Raw genomic sequence first — 27,552 nt, forward strand, 5'->3', positions numbered from 1 at the left:
ACTAAAATTCAATTGTTAATAGCACCTGTGACAGAGTTGGAAGGAGAAACGGAATCAGCGTTTAGTGTGTATCTGCTATATGCCAGGCTCTATCCCACATCAACTAGACAAAATAAGCATCACCCTCATTTTTGTAAGGGAAGAAGTTCAGACTCGAAGTTATGATGAACAATCACTTAAGGTCAAAAGCTGCAAAATGATGGAACTGGCATAGGAACCCCTTTACCTACCTGGCTCCAATGTCCACACTTTATCCATTGTAAAATTTAGCTTAGATTAATTCAGAGAACTATAGTATAAACTAGAAGAGACAGAAGAAATCAAATATTTCAGACTCCATAATTTATCACAACATACGACTTCTTTTATTATCTTGAGAAATAATTAATTTGTTTTCATATTTGTGCATGCACGCATGTGTGTGTGTGTGTGTGTGTTCAGCAGCTTAGAGTTTCTGATCAGTATACCATTGATACTTCACTAATGGAATTCCAAGACAAAATCCGATGCCTTCATTGGCTTGATTGGATATTATCACTAGCATATTTATACTGCAATATTGAAGATAACTCAAGGACTTCCCTTACTACCTCAGGTATATCCAACCTGAGGACCACTGATACAATCTGAGACTACCCAGTGTGATCTCAGATTTTATCTGCATTAATATAATCTGCATTAACATTATCAGCTTTAGGTCTTTAGCCCTCTTTTAATTTAATTATTCTATCACACATGTTACAAGTTTCTTCATATTTGTTTGAGCTTCCTCCTTTAATAAACCAGTATGGTAATGACTGCATCCAGACCCTAGCATTTGGAAAAAGTGGCACATTTTTAACACTTTACTCTAATACAATCTAAGAAAGAGTATCATTTTTGGAAACTATTCAACTAGCCATAATTTTTGTTTCATTGATTTTTCTTGGACTGAACACATTTTTTCATGTTTTGAAAATGACAATATGACTGCAGCATGTTCCAGATATCTGTTTTTGGCTAAAAAGAGACATTTGATCATATTTATTTTGTAAAACCAAGGAATCATTAAGGCTTCTATAAAGAAATTGTAAACAAATAATAGCTGTTGTTAACTTATAACACTGACAGTGTTAATATTTATTATAAAGGTTTGCTTGACCTCAAGGTTTTAAATTGTATGGGAAGCATTTAACCAATTACTTCCGGGGCACTGGTGAAGTCATAGGGCTAATTACTGACACTAAAACCTGTGCTCCTGGATTTCTAGGCTAATGTCTCTCTGCTACTCAGGGTTGAAAACGGGTCTTTGGTTGCTCAATGCCAGTGCCTCTCCCCAGAGCCAGACCTGCTTTCTGAGCTCTCTTTCATCTGAATACATTCAACTCCTTCTTGGACTCAGCAAATCTCTCTCTCCCAGGGAGCTCACCACACATCCTTCCTGGGTTTCCTCTTCTCTCCAGCCTGACAGTGGAGTCTCCTCATCATCCCCGATCCTATTACTCTCCTGAAGATAAGTCTATGAGCTCTTTTAATTCTAAGAGTTTTACTTGTGATCACTTTCCTCTCTGGGAAAACAGGTAGGGGAACCAAAACAACAAACAGGCTGAAGTGGCAGAGCTAGCTGAGGTCTTAAGAGTCGCAGTCTATGGGCTCTTTTCCTTGAGACCATAATAATGTAGTGGTTAAGAACACAGACCTTGAATCCAGGATCCCTGGATTTGAACCCCAGAGTCTGCCTGTCAGCTGTCCATTCTTCAGCAAATTATTCAGCCTGTCTGTGCCTCAGCTTTGTCATATGTAAAATGAAGATAACAATAGTACCTTTTTTTAAAGGTTATATTGAGGATGAAATAAGTTAATTCACATAAAGTATTCATAATAGTGCCCAGCTCATAGTAAGCACTCAATAAATGTTAGCTATTATTAGCTACTATTGGTTCCTCTTTGAGATGCCCGTTTCAGTTGCCATTCGCTTTGATCTTTGGAGGTGGGATTCTGAATCCATCCTAAACTAGCTCAAAGCCTAACGATGAAACAAGCTGCTCATTTCCAGGAGGGAGTCAGCAAGTCTGGAGTGCTCCGGGGTTGATATACCCCTGCACACTAGCCTAGCCTTGACGCATCCCCTGTGGTGCTTCTTCAGTGAGGCAGCATATTTTAAAAGGCTCTAGAGCCAGACTGCCTGGTTGGAAACTCTGGCTCCATTCTACTTCTTCCTAGCTGCATGACCTTGAGCAAGAGCTAAATCTTGCTATGCATAATAGTAGTACCTAACTGGTAGGGTTGTTATGAGGATTAAATTAGTTCAATATTTATAAAATTCTTAGAACATTACTTGCAAATAATAAATTCTACATAAGAGTTGGTTAAATAAATAGCAATTCCAATTAGGAGAAGTAGAAATGTCAATTTTTGTCAAAGAATAAAATTGTATGTGTGGGTGTGTTAAGAAAGATTGATTCCTTTTTAGGGTATTTCTTTTTCTTATATCCTTTTCCCTTTTATTCTAGTGCCATTATTCTTATTTTCACACATGTGTGTGACCAGAGAAGTTTTTGCTTTTGATTCTAAAAATGATGGTTAGATACCACAAAGTAGTTGGAAATACCTTAACCATATGTGTGTTGTCAGGCCCGAGGGCCTCTTCCATCCTTGTCAAGGGGAGTGCTAACCTTCTCTCCTTTCATACAACACACTTTTCTAGGTTTATATAGGAACCTGAACTACTAAAATTTACTCCTAAATTACTACTAAACTTCCTTCAATGAATTTCAAATTAACAGTAGTCACTCAACCAATTAACATGGCAAAGTCCTGAAAAATAATTCTTATAGTAAATTAAATCCAACACCTACAACCTTGCATATAAAAAAATTTTCCTACTTAAATTGCATAGGAATAAATTTTTATGGAGTATAAATCAAGTCAAAATAAATGTTTCAATATAATAAGAACTTTTAGAAGAGGATAAGATGCACTTTGAGTAAATTTCTACAATCATTCATAGATTCAAAAAATTTCATACTGAGTACCTACTATGTACCAAAGAGTGTGTAAAGTGCTGGGTGAACGATGAGGAAACAATAGAGAATACCTGCCTTTCTCTTGCTCACAATCAAGAGGGCAAGCAGATACGGACGAAGAACGAAAGGGTCCCTCAACAATAAAGCAGGGGAGGGGACATGCACCTGCCTGCTGTGCCACCTGCAATCCACGAGTGGACATCACTGGTCCTCCACTCCACATAGAGAATTTTACATCCCTGGTTGGGATGAGGGAGAGAGAGAGACTCGGTGCTTCTCTTTTTCAAACATAACGTACATTGAACTACTGGTAAATGTGAACAACTTTGAAATAGCCCTGAGAAATGATACAAAGAAAAGTAAAGACAAGGTCTTTTCTTTTTCTATCAAGAAAGCCCAGAGAGCACCTGCAGATTGATTTAGCTATTTAAAAAGAACCAAAGAAATGATCTGCATGAAGAAGAGTGCTTAAAATAATGCTACAGAATTTTTGTTTCTCCAGGAAGACAGGCTAAGTTGGTGGTTAAAGCGAGTGAAATATCCTGCATTCTAAACTTAATGCCACTCTATTCAAGCTCTGGCCACAGTTAAATTGATTTGTTTTCCATCCTCACATATACACCTGTTACATTTTCGGGTGGATTCTCTGTGCATCTCTGGGTACACAGTCAGCACGTCTGAGGCTGTGCTGCTTACTTCAGGGCCAGGATGGGAGGTGGTTAGACTGCAAAAGCAGTTTCTCCAGGCAGGCCTGCTCAGGAATTGGGCCCTTTTAGTAAATTCACTGAAGCTGTAACTTTCTAAAGGAAACCTCTGCAGACCAAAAACAACCAATGCAGTTTCTGTAACTTCTTCCCTCAGAAACAGAGAGCAGTTATAATCATTATATAAGCAGCTTAAGCGTAAGATGTAGAGATGATGACCCGGCTCTATACTTCCCAGGTGTGTTACCTTAATTTCCTCACCTGCAATGCTAAGAGATTGAATAGATTTCACTTGCAGGAAAAATCATAATGCAGGTTAGTGAAATCATATTGTACACTAAAAAATGTTTTATATAATTACTATTCTCTCAAATCTGGAAGGATGTTTGTCTGAATCTGGGAGAATCTTATCTGTTATAAGGCAGGAGTCTCACATACACTTTGAGAACCAATTGATAGCACTGGTCACTTTTTTTTTTGTTTTTTTTTTTTTGTTTTTTAGGTCAAGACTTCTCTGTAGAAGAACTGGCTTACAGGGCTCTCAACTTTCCCTTCACCACTTGGTACAACAGCAAAAAATATCTTTAGGGCCAATGGGCAAGGCTGCTTATAAGGGAATACAAGAATAATAATAATAAGGGCAACCAGGTGTTAAAGTCCTACAATGTGTGGAGGCATTATGCCAGCTAGTTTATACATGTTACCTCTAATTCTTAGAACCACCCACAGTAATTTTGCTAATCATCCACATTTTATAAGTGAGCAAATAAGCTCAAAGGGTCAATATCTTGCCCAGAGATACCCAACTAGTAAGTGGTAGATTGGGAACTTGAACACAAATCTGCCTATTTCTAAAAGTTGAGTGTCAGCTTCCTCATTAACTGGCCTACTACAAATATAGATGCAGTTATATTAAGACTCAGAAAATAATTTCTGAGTTTTCCTGGGAGCCAGGGGGTGGTTTATAGAAGGCCCATCTGCACACTCTAAGTCTATCCCACCGCTTTACCAAGAATGGCACTCAACCTGATTCAGAAGAAGAACTTTATATCCATGTGAGCATCTCTCTGTGAAAGAGGTAAGAGGTTCCTTCACCTCCTCCAGCAGTAAAAGATTACCTTTATTTCCCTGTCCAGCAAAGTCTTCTTTCAGAGGAGTGTCTTGAAAATGTGGGTTGAAAAAGTACCAAAAACATATATAAGATGTTTTATTGGAATGAAGTAATATTTTAAATAGACCAAGAAAAGAAAATAGAGAGAGTAGAAAAGAATCATTTTTCTAGGTACAAAACAACCAGGGTAATGTGGATACCTGAGAAAGGTGTAAGTAAAGCAGATTTGGATCACTACACCAAGGGCCTCCCTCATACTTTGCCACTGTTTTAAAACATATAACTTCTCTTGAGATATTTGCAAACCATACATCTGATAAGGGGTTAATCTCCAAAATATATAAAGAACTCATGCATCTCAACAACAAACAAACTAACAAGCCAGTTAATAAATGGGCTAAAGACCTGAACAGACATTTCTCCAAAGAAGATATACAGATGGCCAACAGGCACATGAAAAGATGTTCAACATCATTAACTATCAGGGAAATGCAAATCAAAACTCCAATGAGATATCACCTCACGCCCGTCAGAATGGCTATAACTAATAAGACAGGAAACAACAAGTGTTGGAGAGGATGTGGAGAGAAGGGAACTCTCATACACTGCTGGCGGGAGTGCAAACTGGTGCAGGCACTATGGAAAACAGTATGGAGATTCCTCAAAAGATTAAGGATAAAACTACCACATGATCCAGGTATTCCACTGCTGGGTATCTATCCAAAGAACGTGAAAACACCAATTCGTAAAGATACATGCACCCCTGTGTTCATTGCAGCGTTAACAATAGCCAAGACTTGGAAGCAACCTAAGTGCCCATCAAGGGAAGAATGGATAAAGAAGATGTGGTATATATACACAATGGAATACTACTCAGCCATAAGAAACGATGAAATCCAGCCATTTGTGACAACATGGATGGACTTTGAGGGTATTATGCGAAGTGAAATAAGTCAGAGGGAGAAGGTCAAATACCACATGATCTCACTCATTAAGTAGTAGATAATAACAACAACAAACAAACACATAGAGACAGAGATTGGATTGGTGGTTACCAGAGGGGAAGAGGGGAGGGAGGAAGGCCAAGGGGATAATTAGGCACATGTGTGTGGTGATGGACTGTAATTAGTATTTGGGTGGTGAACATGAGAACATGAGGTAATCCATGCAGAAATAGAAGTATAATGATGCACATCTGAAATTTATACAATGTTATAAACCAATGTTACCACAATAAACAAAAATAAATAAATAAATAAATAAAACATATAACTTCTCTTGAATTTGGAAACTGCCGTGCCAAGGAAACACATAGCTTTCATTTAGAGGAAAATCATGCCTCAGCAAATTCTTGATTATCTACACCCCTACAGAGTTGCATTAAGAGAGTTAATATCCTAGCATGGAAAGTTTACCCAGCAGCTTCAAAAACTTGAGCTTACCATTCAGGAATTTCTGCTTTCAAAACTGGATAAAGAGGAAGTGGGTCAGGAACAAGAAAGAGGGAACAGGCTTTAGGGGCAAACAGGCTTAGTTCACATCCTTGATCCCTAGTACTAGCTATGTGTTTTGGGGCAAATTTTTGAACTTCTCTGAACCTCAAAGTACCATCAATAAAATGGGGGTTATAATATCAACCTCTTAGTGTTTTTCTAAGGGTTAAATGAAATAATACATGTTAAATAACTATCAAAACCTGGTACATAATAGGACCTAAATGAAGATTCGTTATTTTTGCCCAAAGCCTTAGGAGAAGATTGTACCTCCCTTCTTCCTAGAGTTTGAGAAGGGTTCCCTTCTTACACAAAGATAAGTCAGAAAGAGAATATCCACAGTATCTTTAGTAACGTCTTTGCATAAAATGGTGAACGTCATGGGTGAATGTTTCCCATACTTTATTTTACTAATTGCATGTGCTCCAGTGGAGCATGTCGCCAGTGGGGGCATCTCCACCACTGGGACGGACATAGGAAATCTGGCTCCCAGCATTCAGTCTGACTCAGTGAAAAATACGTGATATGACAATTTGCCATATTTCTTCCACAAAGACAATGATGTGAGACAGCTTCCTGAAAATTTCAAGAGTGCCAGCTTTGAAATCTCTAAAGCTTTGTTGTTGTTGTTGTTGTTTTTGGTTTTTTATCTTCTTGTTTTCTGTGGAGAACAAAGGTGTAGTCCATAAAAATCCCCAGGAGGTGGGGCAACGGGATGCTATTCTGGAAGCATCACAGGCTTGCCGTGGTTAGCAAGAACCTCTGTGGCTGCAGGTAATCCATGCACATAGTAAATGGAAAAACACAACCCCTTCCCCCTAAAAACCAGGTTCTTTAAATGCAAATAACTCAGTATAGATCACTGGACACTAAAAGGGTTCGACCACCTCTGTGGCTGTAAATGGAAAAGGGGATTTTTCAAAAGCATTTGAACCAAGCACAAATAAAGGATGCCAGTTGTTTATAGAAGTTGGCAATTAAGACAGTGTCTGTGGGTAAGCAAAGGAAGCAGCTTCTTTGGATCTTAATTCTTTGGAGTTTACTTGATATCTTTGTCAGGACCAGGCAGGGGGCCAGAACAACTTCTGCAGACTTCTCATTACCCAGGAGACAGACACAGCATAAACCACTTGGATGCTTCAGTCTGACAGAAACAACCAGAATCCAGTGCTTTATAATATATAAACCCCTATTCTAGAAACCAGTGGCCTGGAAGGTCAATTTTAGTTTAAAAACAACAACAAAACAAAAACCTCAGAGCATAGGATTTTACATTCAAAAAAAAGAAAACGAAAAATAAATCTATTAGTCAATCCCCACTGAGTACTATATACAGTGGATTACATTTAATTAAAATCATCAGACTCTTTCTAAATGTATATGTAATAAGCACTATGCTAGGCCCTGAGATGTAAAATATTATCTAGCAGATGTCTGATGAGAAGGCATCCTTTCTTCACACATTAGCAGCATAAGTTATAACCAAGGCACAGTCTCTGTCATTGAGGGGCTCACAGTGTATGTCTTTGTGTGTGATCTATGTGTGTAGGTATTGAGAAAGAGAATGAGACAGATCAATATTAAACAAACAATACAAATTTATAAATTCTAGAGACACTTGTAGCCCCAGTGGTCTACTGGTTAAGATTTGACGCTCTCACAGCCACGGCCTGGGTTTCATTTCCAGTCAGGGAACTACACCACCCATGTCATGCTGTGGTGGCTGCACGTTGCTGTCATGCTGAAAGTTACCAGCAGGGTTACCCATGGTGGACAGTTTTCAGCAGAGCTTCCAGACTAAGACAGACTAGGAAGACGGACCTAGTCACCCACTTCTAAAAACATCGTCCATGAAAACCGCACGAATAGCAGCGGAGCATTGTCTGATATAGCACCAGAAGGTGAGAAGACAGCTCAAAAAGACCAGGCAGTGTTCCATTCTGCTGTGCACAGGGTCACTAGGAGTTAGAATTGACTCCATAACAACAACAACAACAAAGAGACATTTATATCATATATTATTAATATATAATTTATATCTACTATATATAATAAATGCTGTATGTATTAATGGCATAAAAAGAGCTATAAAAGCACAAAGAAAGGAGCAATTAGTTCTGCCTGAATGAATTCAAAAAGTCTTCAAATAGGAAACACATTTTAACTATACCTGGAAAGGTAAATACAGTTCTGCCAGTTGAAGAATAGCAGAAGAGAATGTTTGCGTCAGAACAATTCTTCACACACATGTACATAAATAAATGATGACAATGATGCCTCCTCTAGATCTACATCTACAATCACCACCAAATTAATATTTCTTATGAAATAGGTGGTAATACATATTTGGTTGTAATTTACTCAAGAAAATCCATAAAACAAAGATGAGCATTAACCAAATCCTAAGCATGTCAAACTACAATTATTCTTATCCAGGCATTTGCAATAGATCAGTGGGGTAGAAATGTTTTGAAAATTAAGTTTAATAGTAAAACTTTTGTCCTGTGTAAAGAGAAAATTTCCAAGACTAATGCCATTAATCTATTCATCCATTGTTGTACTCTTTCATTTAAAAACTACTCTATTAAACACCTACAGGATGTCAAGCAGCCATTCAATCATAATCTCCTTGAGAACCTATTATGTGGCTCCTTAAATCGCCTTAGATGACTTGCAGGTGAGAGCTGAAATCTACTCTGTGACACAAACAAATAAACAACATAATTTAGCATGATAACCTCTGTTGTAGAGGTGTGAACAGTATTTGGGGCACAAAAGGAACCAACCACTAGACTTGCTAGCATTTTATTACCAAAATTGGGTGTGAATACACAGTGAAATGTTCCCACATGCAGTAAACAGTACATGTACCTTTGCACCTTTCTAGTTGTATGGATATTAATTTATATTAATAATCTATACCATTTATTGGGCCTCTACTATGTGATAGTTATGGTGCTTAGTGCTCGACATGCATTACTTCATCCTCACAACAATTCCATAGAGTAGAAGTTATTAGTGTCTCACAGATGAAGAAAATGAGGCCCAGAAAGTTTAGGTAACATACCCAAGGTAACAGAGCTGGGAAGAATACAAACTAGATTGTGAACAAGATCTTACTGTTGCCCAAACCTGTGCTCTTCTACTTTGGTTATCCTACTTGGCCCTTTCGATTATACCCACCTTGAGAACATAGAACGATATGCATGTTAGGACTAAAAGAGACCTTAGAGATGGATTAGTCACACTCTTTACTAATAGAACAGCTGGGTCTGTTACCTTGGTTACCAGGGTCTTATTTTGCTATCAGTATAAAGGGCACACGGATTCAAGAGTGTTTGTGCCATAGGTGAATGGATTCAGAATAAATGCCAGTTCTTCAGTCTAAAACAGAGGCCCAAGGAAATGAAATGCATATGAGGAATTGAAATCCCAGGCCAAGACTAGCTTCCTGACTTCCATTTTAATTTGTTTCATTTCTCTATTATACCACACAGCCTCACTTCTGGGTAATTATGATTTCCTATGAATAAATTATTATATTTTCTGAAGTAACCAAAGTTAATAAAACATAAATTTTTACAAAAAGACACAGGGTTTTCTTTGATATCTCCTCCAATGATTCAGGCTTGGAACGTCAAAATTCTCAACTTATATAAGCTTTGCATCTGCACCGTTTTTCTTTGCAGGTTTTGTTCTTTGTTTTCTTCCCTGAATCTTGAGTAATGCCATGTATTCCAGAGTTCCACAAATGTTTGAGCTCTTGAGTATGACTGTTAAGGATTCTCTGATGAAAGAAATATTCTGTATTCTCCTAATTCCCTAGTAACGGTTTCTTTATAGAGTGTCACAATGTACAAATATCCTACTTTCAAAAATGGTTATAATAAAGCATCAAAATGAATTGTGATACTCAACAGAAAATATTCATTTTTGATAATGGTACCAACACAACATCCTATAGAATAAAGTCCTAAGAGGTAGACATTAGAAGTGAAGGAGAAAGGCAATATAATGAATAGGGTGGTGAGAACTTCATGTATTAAATAAAGAAACCCAAGTGTGTGAATTCAGTGTGTTGATGAATTAGGTGCTAATGCATAAAGTCGCTCACAGTGGCTATGATTTGTTGAGCTAGTCAGTGCTTTGTATTATGTTTTTAAACAGGGAAATCAAGGTGCTGCTTTTTTAAGAGGAAGTTATACAAAATATTCTCCTCTTTGATTGATTTTGCTGCCTACTGCAGCTAGCCTGCAGCAAAATAGTGAGGAGGGGCAGACCTTGTCTTTGGCCCTTTTGGTGTTGGGGTTCCTCCGAGACACCCTGCAGCATGGCCTCGAAGGCATGCTCTATGCATGAAACCCTGCTTCTGAGGCTTCAAGAGAAAATCACAGAGCCATACAGATTTGGTGCTTCCATAAACCTCTGATCTCCAACTCAGACCTGCTCTGAAAGCTGCTCAGAAATCCTAGTCCCCTTTCCCATTTACTTTCAGAGACTGTCCTGACCACCACCATACTCTTTGAGTTCCTAACATCTCCTCTCTCCTGTAGGGAGAAAATAAGAGCAGGAATTCTCTTAGCTTCCAGTTGATTTTCCCTATGCGGCGGCTCTAGATGTGTGTATTCCCGCAGCTTCTATTCCAAAAGTAATGTACCCCCGAGCTGAGAATCCCATCCATCCTTTCTCACCTTCTCAGTAACCTCATTTCTTTAAATACATCTTTCTTCTATTTTAACTTTTCCCTCTCTGCTCCAAAAGTCTGCTTACACCTGCTCAATCCCTTCCACACCTCTCCTTCCTTCTCCCACTGGAGTTAGGCTCTGTCTCATTACTCCACTGAAGCCACCTGGTGGAGACGGCCAATGACTTCTAATTACCAAACGCAAAAGAACCTTCTCTCTCCTTTGTTGTAGGTATCGGGGATGTGGGAGTTCCTGCATCAGAGTGGACATTTTAATTACTGAATTGAGACTATTATTGAGAAACTGGACATTTTAATTACTGAATTGAGAACATTATTAGAGTTAAAATGTTCAGCAAAACATGGGCCAAATGGAGTGTTCATCCAAAGCAAAGAATTATAGGAGAGGCATAGAGAAATTCAGAAACTGCCCACTATTCTATAACTAGTAAGTAGCAGATCTGGAATTTGAGGTCAAGAAGCTAGGCTCCTGCTTGCTTAATCTCCCACTAAACTGCTATTCATAGTCTCCTATATTTTAATTTTATTTTTCTAATAATGTGCTTCAGAGGCTTTCCCCATAAGTACATACTGATCTCAGTGTTTAATAGCTTCATTATATTCTATTGTGTAGATATACCCTAATGTATTTAATCAGTCACACATTAATAGGCATTTAAGTTGTTTTCAGTTTTTGCTACTACAAAAAAATGGTGCAACAAAGTTTCTTATAGATATGTTTTGTGCACTTGTGGAAGTATATTTGCATCATAAATTCCTAGAAATGGAATTACTTAATCAAAAAATCCATGCTTTATGAAAAGTGATAGATACTATCAAAATGCCCTCTAAAAAGGTTGTACCAATTTGCTTGAAAGTCAACATGATCTTACTTGAACTTTCTGAGCTACTTGACTTTGTTGACTTCTTCCTCCTTCTGAATGCCTTCATTTTCACGGTACCATTTCCTTCCAGTTAAGCCTCTGCCTCTCTGGCTGCTGTTTCTCAGTCTTCTCGAAGGCATGCTCTTCCTCTATCCTCTTCTTAAATGCTGGGTATTCTCAGGACTCGGTCCTCTTCTCTTGGTCTATAGCTTCTCCCCAAGTAATTATATCCATACCTATTGTTTCAACTATGACTTTCATGTGCTGATGTTGTCTAATAAATCTAGTCTAGACCTATCTTCTTGGCTCTAGATCTTCATATCCCATAGCTTTCTAAAATATCTTCCCTTGAACATTTCACAGACAATTTGATTTCAAATATCAAAAGCTGATTTCATCACCTTCCTCTTCAAACTTGTTCTCCTGTTTTGCCTGCGACAGTGAAAAGCCACAGTGATCAAACTAATTTCCTAAGACAGAACCATACACATTATTCTAGATTCCCTCCCTGAGCCCATATATCCAGTCAATAATCAATCATTGTTGAATCTATTTATTCAATAACTCTCATATATCTCCCATTCTTCTGTCATTATCTATTACTGGACTATTATAAACATCAAGAAACAGAAAGAAACAAATACACAGACACATAAATGTCTTATTTTGGTTTGGATTAAACCTATGATTCACTTTGGAAAGAGGTGACAGTTTTACAATATTTATTCTTCCAGGAACACAGGAAATTTCCTCATTTATTGGAAGCTTTTGGGCTTTTTACTAACGTTTTATCACTTCCTTCATAATTATCTGGCCATCATTCTTCTAGGCTAACCTATCTTTTTCCTGTCTTCTCTCTAAAACTTTCCTGCCATATATTAATCCAGTCTCTGCTCACATATTTACAGGGATATTCTTGATCTCCCAATGTACTTCCTCTACCTTCCAATAATTATGACCACTATACTGTTACTGGCATTAAAACCTATGTATTCGGGAGCCAGCCCAGTGGTGTAGTGGTTAAGTTTACATGCTCCACTTTGGCAGCCCAGGGTTCGCGGGTTCAGATCCCAGGCGCAGACCTATGCACCACTTATCAAGCCATGCTGTGGCAGGCGTCCCACATATAAAGTAGAGGAAGATGGGCACAGATGTTAGCCCAGGGCCAATCTTCCTCAGCAAAAAGAGGAAGATTGGCAATGGATGTTAGCTCCGGGCTAATCTTCCTCACCAAAAAAAAAAAAAAAAAAAGAAAAAGAAAAAGAAAACTATATACTCATGACTCTTTGGGGTCTTAAGACATATGAAAAAATTAGAGGCTGGATTGGCTTACAGATTTTTCAGCTTTCATGGTGCCTTCCAGGATCATGGGAACAAGGTTACAAATGTCTTCAGTCCAGCTCACAAGATTATTTTTCCCACAGCTTATGTAAGTCACAAAAACCCTTTTTACCACTAAAAAAAAATCCCAATGCCTTACCAGTTTCAGTTTCCATCATATCAGTATAAGAACCTACATGTCATGGTCTCTTATCTGATACCAACAGCTCTGTCTGATTTCAGATTCCAACCACCTGTGACCATCTCAAATAGTGTGAGATTTACCATGAGATAGAAGAGGAGTGACCTTTGCCATCAGAACGGCTTTGGAAGTTTCCACTTTTGTCTTTTGACCCAGACATCTTCCTATGAGCACTGAAGGGTTTTCTGGATCTGGGCTTTACTGAACGTCTTGGCATAAAGGCTGTCGCTTGAGTCCTCCCTCCTTAACAGAGTTAATACATCCAGAATTACAAAAATACTGGATTACAACAGGAAAAAGTGAAGGTTTTCTAAGAAAAAATAGGTACAGTTTAACTGTTGTGGTTCTTTTCAATAGACACACCAATAAAAATAATAGTAATCATTTTTTAGTACTTGCCAAATATAACGAACCAAATATAGGCATCATTTCATTTAAACATTTTAATGATCCTATATTTATTATTAGCTCCATTTTACAGGTAAGGAAACTGAAGCTTAATATATCACCCAATGTCACAGAGTTATCAAGTGGAAGAACCTGGATATAAATCCAGGCAGTCTGAATTGAGAGTCAGTGTGCTTTACCAGATAGTGCAGAATAATGACGAGCTATAATAGAATCCAACCTTAGATTTTCAATAAGCAAAGCTGACATGATTCCAGACCTGAAACATGTAAAAGGAAATCTAGAGCAGTTTCATTTTTAACTAAAGGCTCTTCCTAAAAGATCTATCTTATAGTAAATTGAAATGAGCCCTTTGGTAACTTATACTGTCTGCTTGCAATCTCTGGAATCAACAGAACAAGTCAGTTATTTGAAGCCAGTAATCCATCTTTTTACTTCCACATCCACCAATGATTCCCCTATTACTTCACCATTTTCTCTCCTTTAGGTAAACATGCCCACTTCCTTAGACTGTCTCTTACATGACCAGCCTGACTGTCTTCACTTGGGCCAGCTCCTATTTGTGACTGCTCCTTTTGCACTATGGTGCCAGAAGCAAATATATTACGACTTCAAGGGAGACTATCTTGCCCCTTAGTTATAATTCCTCCAGGATATTTTCAAGTCCTCCTAATTCATGGAACATTACAGTGCATGTTTCCACTTGGGTGTCAGGAAAATGTCTCCTACTCCTCTCTGCATTGGGTATTCTCTTGGCTCTTGGATGCAATAACGGGGTGGGGCACAGTTCGGGGAGAGAATGGGGGAATCAGTAGCTTATTGCCTCTCTATAGCACTTCTTAGGAGAGGCATTTTTGCACCTGGATCATTCTGTAGGATTCTGAGACATCCCTACAGACAGATCTCTAGCCTTATGTTCGTTATGCACATCCAGTATTAATTATAACTCAGCTGTTCTGTTTGCAGAGGGCTCTGTGTATAAATCTGGATGATTTCTTTATAGAATATGAAGTGGTGCCTTGTAGCTCCAGAAACACATCATTATACTAGATCCACAACCATAACATGAACCTGTAGACCCTCTCTTCTGGAGATCCAAAAGCTTTCTCTGTACCACTATCACCACCAGTTCCCCTGGGAACTTCTTTTTAACCTCCATAGCCCTTGAAGTGAAGTTTTCTGTGACCCTCATCTCATTTCACTTCACACCGAATCTTGGGGACTATCACATCTGTCTAATTCCTCCTCATTTACTATAAACTCTTCAAGGGCAGGGATTATGGATCATCATTGTTAGATTACAAACAGTATTTAAAGCATAACTGGATATTCATAAATATTTGTTTGCCTAAAGAATCGAGAAAAGCCTACCATAGATCACTTTCCAGGGGGCAGGGGGGCTATTTTTCACTTGCTAGCTGTGCAACATTTGCCGACTTACTTAACCTCTCTGACCTTTAGTCCCTCACCTGTAATTGGTAATAAAATAGGATCTGCCTCGTAGGATCATTAGAAGGATCTAATCAAATAATGAATGTACAGAATCAACCAGATCCACAGTCACCATTTAATAGGTCTGATCATTCTTACCATTATTCTTACCTCTACAAAAGGACTTGCTGTTTTGTTTTATAATATTTGTTATTTGCTTCCCTCTCTTGCTGGCTGGTGAGTCCAAGGTCAGAGCCTGGATCTTGCCTATTTTTGTACTTGGCACAAAGGAAATGTTTGTTGGATCAAAAGCCACCTGGCATCAACTTTTTGCTTCATCACATCTGTTCCCTTACTACAAGAGTGTCTGCTGGCATGAAGTGCAGAGGAAGAAGTTCGCTGCCACCCTTCTACTTGGGACTCCCAGGTAGGTCTGGCTCTAGCAGACTTCCCAGGTCTCTCTTCCTTCCCATTTCCCTTAGCAGATCACCTGTCTCCTTACCTGATGGAGCTTTGAAAAAGCTCAAGGTTTTTCCTGTTCCAATTCCTTAAAAAAGCAGAAACATATCTAAAGTTTCAGAGCCTTTCTGAATTTCTCTTTCTCTTAATTGAAGTTCTATTTGTGACATGGATAGGAGAAGAATAGATGCTAAAAGACTTACTCCCCAGAAAAGTTGAAATGCTGGCCAGCCATCTATCTTTGATATAAGAAAGGCTCTGATCTGCCCTGTACATTGTAACTACTATTGAGAGATTTGCAGGGTGACTTTACCCATTCTATTCCCTCCCACTCCACTGTGTCTCATGTCATCTCATGTCTTATACAAAATGGAAACATAAGTAGAACACTGACCTACGATCCAGGGTTACTTAGTTTCTACAATGAGTAGCAAAAGCCTCAGGAGAATGCAAATATGTTTTGACTCCATACATTTTAATGTCACGTAGCCTACTTGGGGGTTCTATGTGAGGAGGAGACTATTAATCCAATGGCACAAATAGTCCTCAGCCTCCTTTGAGCCAAGAGTTGAAATTTTCTGTTATCTTGAATGTTTTACTAGGGAACAGAGCAGAAAATAAAGCTCACAGGCCACTGCATGCTATTTCTCAACCAAAAAATACTAAGCCACAGAGAAAAGGAATATTTGGAGGAAAGGGCCCAGGTTTGGTGAGATGGAGATGCCCAGAAGACAAAGCAGCAGAGTTTGGAGCCGAAAGATCTGGATGTGACTCGTAGTATTGTCATTTCGTTATGTGACTTTGGGCAAGTCACAATTTCTCTATCCTTTTTATCCTCATCTTCAAAATGATGATAAAAATCTATTTTGTTTCCTTTACAAGGTAGTTGTGAGAATTAGGTGTACATGCAAATACTTGTAAATGTCAAGAACCTATGCAAATACTACTCAGGGGGCCTTTTCATCCACCCATGCAAATGTTTCATTTGCTATTGCTCAAATCTTCTGGTTGGCATTTTGCCAGTTCATTTCCATTCACTAAAACAATCAACATTCCAGCAGAATATTGATCTGGGCCTCAGAGTAGAAAGCAGACTAATTTATTCATGACTTGATAATAGACAAAGAAAAAACTTGTTACCTCAGGTGAATTTTCACCATGCACAAGAAGGCAAGAAGACCATACAGACACTGTTAACAAATCTCACTCTGGCATACAACCTCTGCATGGAGAGAAATGCTGTCCTACAAAGAGAGGATTGTTGTTCCATATGGCACACATCGACGGTTAGAATCATGATACATTCAGTTCCAATTCATCTGTCAGAGGAAAGAAACTCCTCCATGTGTATTACCAGTCCAATCCTCCTAAATTGTCTGGCAATAGATCCAATATCTGTTCAATTCTCAGCAAAGGCATCCATTAGACTTGCTCAAACCAAGGAAGAGAATAAAAATCACCATAACAGCATATAGGTCTGCTTGCTAAAAAGGTCAATCAGTATCTAAAAAATGTGAATCAACAATACGTTGAAAGTTCAGAAAAACAGAAAACTTAATCATACTAAGAATATAGCCAAAAGTGGTGGAAAAGAAATATAAGTTAAATACAGTATAGCAGGGAAGAGAGAGAAACTCTGGGGTAGATGAGCAGATATTCTGCTCCGAGCTATATTTGGGATCATGGAAACGTCTCTTGACTTTACTGTGCCCCATTTCCTTAATTGTGAAATAGGATCATTGAATTTAAACAGTCTAAAGCATAAGAAAACCAGACGGACCTGGGTGCCAATCTTGGTTCTAGCACTAATGAAGTGACTTTGGGAAAATCACAAAATTATTAGACCTTTGGTATCCTCATCTCTTAAGTGGAAATAAGATTAACTCCCTTAAAAATTGTTGTAGGGATTGGATAAAATGCATTAAAAATATCCAGAGCATAGTAGGCACTTGAACATTTTAATATCTCCCCCTACAGGAGTCTATGTCTATGTTTATCACGTCAAGATCAGTCTAAGCTAATAGTTTTGTTTGTAATAATTGCTATTTACTGAGCATCAACTCTGGGTCAGATATTGTCTTTATTTCTAATCTTAACAACTATTCTGAAAGTAGGTATCATTGTGCCCATTTTACATAGGACAAAACTGAGAGCCAGAGAGATTAAGACTCTTTCCCAGGGTCATGTGGCTAGTAAAGGCTAAAGCAGACGTTCAAAATCAGGTTTGACTGACTCAAGTAAATGTACTAGTCCCTTTACCAATGAAACTTCAACTCAACAAAATATACATTTTAACCTAATGGCAAGAAAGTGTACCCCAGGAACGATTCAGAGCACTGAAGCTTGCTGAGCTCACTTAACAACATGTGGGATAACCGAGCAATGGCAAGCAGTAGGCTCTGATGGAACGACTGCAGACAGAAATATTGTAAGGAACCACAGAGGGAGGAAAGAGCCATAGCCACAGCAGTGACCAGCCTGGCTCCCTGCTCCTGTAGCACTCTTCCTATGAGAGCAGTCACATGGTCTATACGTCAGGCTAAGATCAACTGTAGGTTCAACAAATTTTGAGCATACAATTACAAGCTCAAACTTTAATGAGGTTGTCCATTGACCCAGGATTGTAGCAGAGGCTGCTAATTGTCCTCCCAAAGATATTCATTTCTTCTTCCTTAGAGGGTCCCCCACTTTTTAATTGGGAACTGGCCACATAACCATCTAAAATAAAGGGCACATTTCTCAGCCTCCTGGGCAGCAAGGTATGGCTATTTGTCTTAGTTCTGGACAGTGCAATTTAAGTAGACTTGTTCTGTATGGAAACTATACCTAAATGGGAGGTGAGTAGCTTCTTCACCCTTCTTCTTTCTTCCATTCTTCCTCCTTCCTACAGGATGGAATTTAGACATGATGGCTGAATCTTGAACTGTCAACTTGTGTAGGAGATAGATTTCTTGTGTTGAGATTGCTTGAAGAACAAGATAGACAGATACTGGGTCCCTGATGATCATGTTGCTGTCATCCTTGATTGGACTACTTATTTCTAGGTTTCATTTACAAGAAAGAGAAAGAAACTTCTTTCTTTTATTTCAAGTTTTCTGTCTCTCACAGGCAAATTTAATTCTAACTGACACAAATATCAAGTCAACTTATGAGTAGCTTCAATATATTCTTATGTCTTCAGAGTGGATTTTGTCTTGCTTTTATAAGCCCTGTTTTGTTTGAAGTCCTGTCTGTCCCTGGATCCTAGGCATAAGGTATGGGCTCTGTAATCTGCATGGAGGTTGAGGAGCAACCTCCATTGGATATCTTATAAAGCCTTTCCAAGACTCCCTTTCAGTTTATTTTAGGTCTGGACTGGAATGCCATCCTTTTAGTGTAACTCTTGGCTACCAATAAACGGCTGCATGCAACATATCTTGAAGGTTTCTAGATATCTAGATATGCCCATTACTAGAGGCTCTATCAGCCCTTTGGGGCTGGACAGTGCTTTTGTGAAAGTGTGAAGCAAGGAACACATACACACAGATCTCACAGATCTGAGAAATACAAAATGTGAAATCAACTAAATTAGCTTATGACTGTCCCTCCTTCCTTTTCACAGTTTCTGGTTCTTGGACTTCTCCTCTGGACATTGGTTTTCAACATTGCATCTGCGAAGCATTTAGGCCAACTATGAGGTTTTAGAGGGCACACACTCCACAGAAAAGCATCCTCCCTTATAACACCAATTGTCAGTTTGGAGGGTTCCCAAAACGACCTTCAGTTTAGATAATTCATTACAAGGACTCACAGAACTCACTGAAAGCTGATATATTTACAATTTTGGTTTATTACGGGGAAAGGATAGAGATTAAAATTAGCCAAGGAAAGAAGTCCATCAGGCAGGGTCCAGAAAAGGTACCAAACATGGAGCTTTTGTTGTCTTCTCCTCATGGATGTGTGACACTGATGTGTGACAATATGCATGGAGTATTGTCAATGAGGGAAGCAGTGCTCAGAGTTTTTATTAGGGCTCAATCACATACTACCCACATGACTGATCTTTATTCTCCAGCCCTTTCAGAGGTGAAATTGGTAACAGATGGCCCAAAATCCTTATCATGAATCACATTGTTAGACTTTAAAATAGCCAAAGCCCCCAGGCGAACAAAAGTGTTCCTATCAGACATAAGATTCCAAGGACCTAGAGATTAACTTCCAGGAACTGAGGGCAAGGGCTGGATCTCTCTTTTGATAAGATTAAATTCTTTACCACACACCATTCCTAGAGGTTTCCAGTTTCCTGGACTTGACATTGACAGCTCCAATATTTCACTGGGCACCTTGACACCCCATTTGCTCTGGCTAAATACCCATGGTGCTGTGGTCTGTGCTATTTTCACACACTTGATCATTATATTGAGTATGTATTATCTCCAGATGACCTCCTGAGGCTTGGTCTGATACCTCTCTGAAGTATTAATAAGGAAGTAATATGATGGGCAGACCAACCTGACCCAGAGTAGAAATACTATGATCTGAGGCAGCTAGGCAGAGGGCTGCTCTTTTTGAGGCTTAAAGAAAATACTCCTAGCTTTGAACTGGACTATGATGGAACATGTTGTAAGAGAGGGAAAATCTACATCCCACACCAGCCTTTTGATCTATGCTGTTTCACATGAAAGCCATTTTCATCAGCAGCATTGAATATGAAGAGATTATATCACATTGACCCAAGCATTGGGAAATATACCACAGATGCAGATTTTATTCCTTCTGACAAGGGCAAGGTGACTGAGTAGGCCTGTTTCTTTCTCCTACTTCCTGATTTTATGATTTAATTGCAATTGGGCCCATAAAATGTTTCACCGCATGTTATAAATAAACTCTTTGGCCTGAAGGACTCAAATTAACATCTAAGTTGTACATTTTTATAAAGACTACATTACAGTTTAATGTGGGAGTAGGAGGATCTAAATCAATTCAAGCAGTGATGATTAATTAAAGTTAGTCTATAACATTTCCCAGGGTCTGCAGATGGATCATAAAACAAAGTTTTATAACTTTGTTACCATATATACTCCCCACTTAACATACTACAGGTAAAGCCACTTAGATTTTCTGTGCATAGAAAACAATACCAACACACAATCCTTGTTTGTAATTATGCCCTTGTAGGTAGTATTTTTTTCCTGTATGTTCTAGACATGTTATGAGACGGTTTCCTTGCTTGAGGACCCTTGAATAACAATGAATGGTGTTATTATTTTCTTCTGAAAGCATCAGAAGCATTTACCTTTTAGAATAGAGAAGAATAAATTACATCCACAAATGTAGCAATTTAATTTGGAGAGAGGATCAGATTCAAAGCCTGGAGTCCTGGGTTCCACCTCTGACTTAAGCTGCATATGTCCATGGGAGTCACTTTATCCTCTGCACCTCAGTTTCTTCTCACAGAAAATTGAAATACAACTGATGCCTACCTCACTAGGAATTATAAATATGATATATTTGTAAAATGTGCCTTAAAACTATAGAGTGTCATTAAAATGTTAATTTCTATAATGTGTGCTTTTTAGTGGAAATTTATCACCACTTAATAATTCAGTATTTACTGCGTGCCAAGACCTGAGGTAGAAGCTTGGGGAAAAAAAGTGAGTAAGACATGATCTTTCCCTGTGAGGTGCTCATATTTTAGTATATTTGTGTGTGCGTGCGTGTGTGCATGTGTGCGTGTGCGTGCGTGTGTGTGTGTGCGTGCGTGTGTGTGTGTGGTGAGGGGAATAGGGGGAGACAGAGAGAGAGAGTGATCTCCAAGTTCCTAGAATCTAGAAACCACTTGGAAGCACATAGCACAGTCCTTGATCATTGAAGATATTTGATATAAATGTCTATATATTGATCATTTAATGTAAATCCAGAGATTTCCCATCTCAAGTTTGCTTATAGAAAGAAGTATAAGACATACTGAATCAAGGTTAAAGAGAAAGGGAGTACAATCTCACCTAGACAAAATCCCATATCCACTTTTTTTTGGTTTTGTTTTGTTTTAACTTGGTTTCCTCTACAGTTTCTCTAATTTAGACAAGGGTCGGATTGTGCTAGGGAACCACAGATGGAAACACATGCGGTGACAACATGGACTTAGAGGGCCACCTCTCCCCAAGCTATCTCCCTGCCCCCACGGCCATTTATTCAGATGCCAGTATCAGATTATCAGTCGTTAGAGTTAATTTCTCTATAAATCTCTTTTTAAAGGAGTCACTTCTGAGAAGGCATGATTTTGCCTAGTGGAGGTCTTGGTCAGATCCCTTCAGTCAGGGATTAAACCCGAGAAACGAGAAAATGTGAAGCCATAAGTTTTACTGTTAACAAATGGGTATGTTTCCTGAGCCAGTCAGCTAAAAATAAATCCTGAGAGGAAACAAGTTATCAGGTCAGGTGAGAACATCACCTCTCCCAATTTCCGCCAACAAAGACCACCTTCACAAGCTAAATTATTTTCACTATTTATTACTGGAAAGTACCTTTTCCTTTGTATGTCTTTCTCCCATACTTTACCTTCTCCCTTTTGAAGATCACCTCAGATATCACCTATTCTGGGAAACTTCCCCCCCGCCCTCATCTTTCTCCCTCCCTTCCCCAATCCAAGGCTGTATCAGAGACTGATGCCCTAGGCATGAGAGCAAACTCTGGTTATCTCAAACAAATTAGGATCTATTCCAACAGTCTATTAACAGGATAATTTGGAAGGCAGGTACCACATCTTACGCATCTGTGTTTCTTCAACGTAGACACAAGAGCACAGCAAATATTTGTTGAATAAATAGATGAATGAATGGGGCAAGAAAATAGGATGGTACTTATTTGTGCTCTCTCCTGTTCTCTCCATCCCTCTACGTCCTGTTTGTCTAGGACTGTCCTGATTTATGACTATTGAACCAGTATACTTATGTGTTACCTCTTACTCCCCAAAATGAGCAGGTTTGGATGACAAACTATACAGTCACCCTACTTATTTCTTTTTTCTAAGTCACTTAGAATAAGCAAAAAGATGTTACAAAATATTTTCCATTCCATCTGGAAGAATAGGTTTTGCTAAATGTACGATATCAAAGGTGTTATCGTTAAAAGCAATTATCAGAAAAGGGAAAATAATGCTAACATAAGTGTTCACTTTTAGTTATCAGTGAATTCATTTAATCTTAAAGTCAGAACTATATTTATGTTAGCAGATTTTAAAGTTGCAGAAAGGCCCAATACATACTTGCTTTCTTTTATTTTTCTTTATTTTTTTATGTTAAAAATTTTGAAATTAAGATATAATTCATATACTATAAAATTCACCTTTTTCTAGTTCAATATGTATAACAATGTTTCTAGTATCTTTACAATAGCCCATTTAGTCTTGAACCCTTTTGTACCGCCTTATATGGACACCGAGGTTCTCCCTTCCTTAGATCCAAGTTCCCATATCTAGTTCTTAAGCACATGCTGCCCGGGAAGAACGTCCTTTACTTCAGCAGGTTGCACCCCTCTTATTCTCTCTCCCTCCCCTACTCAATTCAAATGGGCTTCCAAATGTCTTGCTTCCAGATCTGGTACACCAGGACTACCAGGGACTCCTGTTTGGAAGTCCCAATTTCCTTTGCTGACAACCAGAATTTAGCTTTTTAATCACACACATTATAGGCAGAGTAACAAAGGCTCTTTTATTCCTTAAGAGCCTTCTTTATTCTGAGTGAAGAAAAGTGGCAGCCACATTTCTCCAAAATACTTTCTTAACATTTTTCAAATGATCCTTTTTATTCTATGGATAGCCAACCTCCCATAATCATAATTTGGCACCAAGTATTGGCTGTCAATGACATTTGTATACATATAGTCCCCCTTAAAAGGTGTTTCAATTCCAAGCCTCCTCCTCAAATCTATCAAAAACCAAGACTGAAATTATTTACTCACTACAATTGCAAATTCCATCTATTTCAAATGGCTTAATTACGTTGTCATGGAATATAATGAAAATGACAACTGACTCTAAGTTAGCGAGTACAATTATAATTAATAGGAGACTTTGACAAATGTTTGTAGTGCTTTGAAAATAGGAGGTCAGGACATCAATTACAGAGGTAACATAAACTCTTTTTTTTTCCTATTTATTATTCGAACCCAAGTTACCACACATTGTAACATGTAGCAAAGGCCCCAGCTTTTCAAACTTATGCTTAGAGTGCAGTGATTGGCTCACAGAACAAAGCAGAACACCAGGCAAGAGAGATGAGAAGTAGGGCACTGTGGGCCAGAAAGCCTAGGATATGTCCAGAAAATTAGGATGGATTTCCAATATGCTCTGGCCCGGTACTTCTTTGCAACCTACTTTCCACCATTCTTCTTCCCCTTCCCCATCAGCACCCTACATAGAATAATAGGAAGATGCTGATGTTCGATGATTATAGTAGACTTTATTATTGTTTTCAGTTATTAGTAGCCATCCACTGTCCTTTCCCTTAGGAGATCCTGCCCTTGATTTTGGGTTTGGTCATATTACGTTCTTTGGGCAATGGAGTATGAGCGGATATGACATGTGCTATGTCTTAGCAGAAGCTGGGAGAAGTACCATGAGTTTCTGCCAGTAATCTTGCTTTTACACTCTGCCGTGAGCTCTTTCTTTAGCTTGGTTTCAAGGATGAGAGGACAAGGGGAGCAGGCCCTTAGCCAGAGAGCAGCCACAGTGACTCAGTCTACAGGTAACTTGCGTGAAGAATAAAGAATTTTTTTGTAAATCACTGAGATGTTGGGTATGTTTGTTATTACAGCTGACTTACACAATGGTAAAGATGGTAGATAACATTTATGGAGCTTTACAATGTGCCAGACACTGTTTTAAGTGCTTTATATATGTTAAGTTATTTAATCCCATTTTACAGATAAGGGAACTAAAGCAAAGAAAAGTTAAGTAATTTGCACAAAGTTACATAGTAAGTGGCCAAGCCAGAATTCAAACCTAGGCACTCTGGTTTCAGAAACAAAGATCTTATCTATTATGCTTTACTACCTCTCCATGTATATCAATCATATTTTTTATAATCTCCGAATATTCAAAACTCCTCCTCACCTCCATGAATTTCCACATGCTAATCCTCTATCTGGAATTCCATTTCACTCTTTTCTCATCCAGAAAACTCCTACTTATCCTTTATAACTCAGATCAGAGAAAAAATTTTTGTCAGTCTAACGGCTCCTTATCTACCAGCCACCACCCTCCCTGCAACGGCACTTTCCAGACATAGTTGATTCTTTCTTTTATGATGGCATGACATTTCATACTTTTGTTGTAACACTGTTACAACTTTTTTTTGGTGCCTATCTCTCTCTCTAGATGTTGAGTTCTTCAAAGATGGGGAAAATATTTCATTTATCTTTAAGTCTCTAGGACCAAACAATGTACCTGTGACTATGTGACTATGATACATAGTCAATGATCAGAAAAAGTCTGATGAATGAATGTAAGAATTTCAGTAACCAATTCAATTTGTTTTTAAAGTCAACCAAAGGAAGATCTAGAAACAGATGAACATTATATCAGTCTATAGTTCTATTTTTATAGCTGATTTCACATTCTAAATCATAAAATAGTCACAGCATTCGGTATATTAAATCCCCTCCACCTGTGGTATGATTTCTTTAGCATGGGTGAATTTGCTTCTCCCAACTCCCACCCCCCCAAGGATTCCTATAGGCATAACTAGAAATTAGTCTAAAGCATTGCTCCCTAAACTTTTTTCTTCACATTTGCATTTCTTTATCTTCCAACCTAAAAAAAAATTGGACCCAAAGGAATGGATATATTTTTTTCATGAAGGAATTGGAGGCTTCAGCACAGACCAATAGGGATTGTGATGGTTAATTTTATGTGTCAACTGGACTAGGCTATGGGGTGCCCAGATGTTTGGTCAAATATTCTTCTCGGTGTTTCTGCGAGGGTATTGTTGAATGAGATGAACATTTAAATCCATAGACTGAGTAAAGCAGATTGCCTTCCATTATGTGGGTAAACCTTGTCCAATTAGTTGAATGTTTAAATAGAAAAAAAAACTGACCCTCTCTTCCCCAAATAAGAGAGTATTCTCCTATCTGATGGCCTTTGAACTGGGACATGGGCTCTTTCTGGTCCTACAGCAGCTTCTGGCCTTTGAACTCAAACTGGGACATTGGCTCTGCAGATTTTACACTTGCCAGCCTCTGTAATCAGGTGAGCCAATTCGTTATAATAAATCTCTCAGATACATAGATAGGTACAGAGATAGATAGATACAGAGATATATAGGAGATATATGTCCTACATATATGTGTGTATATATATATATATATTTCCTATTGATTCTGTCTGTTTCTCTGGAGAATTCTCACTAGTACAGGGATCAAATATCTAGGGACCAGTGAAATAATCTGGTACCAGATGAATATATTTACCAAAGGACTAGCTCCATATGCCATTGGACATGTGTTTACATATGTATATAGTGTATATATAAATGTACACACACAGATATACATATATACAACATACATGCATATTTTTAATAATTTCATAAATCTCAGAACAGCTTTCTGAGGTAATTATAATTATCCTCATTTTGTGGATGAAGAAACAAGGCTTAGGAAGGTTTGCCTAAGGGCAGATAGCCAAGAAGTGCAGAACTGAGAAGAAAATAGGATTGAAATACAAATTTGTATGATTCCAAAGATTGAAGCTATTAAGCACTACACCACACTACTGAAAACAAGCCTCATTTCATGGTAGTCAAACCTTATGCATTTTCCTATCTACATAGTCTCTTCTTTAATGCAGTTTTGCCTGAATGATGTGAGTCATATATCGATCAATCTTATATCACTTACTATTGATGAGAATGCCACCATTTTGAGCATCTATTACAAGACTATTTTAATGAAGTTGCTTCAGATATATTGCCTCTAAAAGGTGTCTTACTGAAAACTGAGAGTTAGGCATTATTTTCCTCAACTTTACACATATGGACACTGAAGCTCAAAGAAGTTAAATAGCATGCCCCAGTTCATGCAGCTAGAAAGTAACTGAGTGGGAGGCGAACCCAGGTCTGGCTCTACTTTTCTCCTTACACAGAAATAAGTCCTATAACACCTAATGTCCTCAAATGCTCTCTCATCCAACTACTCAGGTTATTTCTGCTACATTTCTGGGATCAGAAGAGAAAAGGTGGGCATGTTTTGGGTATGGCTATAACCTCTAGAGTAGGCTTCTATAGGAAAGGAGAGGGCACGATATAGAATCCCCCCAAATTCTGTAAAAGTCCTGACATGCACCCTGAGAGACAGCATAGTGAGTATCTAGGAGCTTGGACTCTGGAGCAAGGTTGCCCTGGTTGGAATCCTGGCCCTGTCATTTACCAATTGTGTGACCTTAAGCAATTTGTCTAACCTCTCTGTGCCTCAATTTCCTTAATTGTAAAATAGAGTAATAATAACAGTTACCTAATAGGATTGTGTGAAGATAAAATGAGTTAATATATGCTTAAAAAGAGAACTTATGACTCGCACATATCGTAACAATAATAATTGTGAATACTGAATACTTCCTGTTCATATTTGCAATTTATGAGACCACTTAGAGACAAAATACAAATGTGTTTCTAAATTCTGACACCATTCTCACTTAGCAGGTAAGTAATCAACATTATAAAATCGAAACATTAGGCTATCAAGATATTTCCACACAGTGATGAAAGCTAATGCATCTCTTGTAAAGGAGAAAGGACCACCATTATGAAAATACAGACATGGGTAATATGAAAATATGAATAATATAAGATAAGCATAAATATTAAAAACA

The 27,552-nt window shown here is 38.3% G+C and overlaps 1 protein-coding gene and 1 non-coding gene across 3 annotated transcripts in view; both read right to left on the reverse strand.

Moving 5' to 3' along the window:
• Nucleotides 1–27,552, reverse strand: part of DLG2 (discs large MAGUK scaffold protein 2) — a 1,864,788-nt gene that overhangs the window by 1,014,612 nt on the left and 822,624 nt on the right. The gene's annotated exons all lie outside the window — the stretch shown is intronic.
• Nucleotides 2,551–2,676, reverse strand: LOC147916649 (U6atac minor spliceosomal RNA). The gene has a single exon (XR_015552853.1). It is a non-coding gene; the product is annotated as a U6atac minor spliceosomal RNA (small nuclear RNA).

Source organism: Ceratotherium simum, chromosome 7, assembly GCF_057802395.1.
Source record: "Ceratotherium simum simum isolate JZ-2026a chromosome 7, ASM5780239v1, whole genome shotgun sequence".
NCBI classification, from domain to species: domain Eukaryota; kingdom Metazoa; phylum Chordata; class Mammalia; order Perissodactyla; family Rhinocerotidae; genus Ceratotherium; species Ceratotherium simum.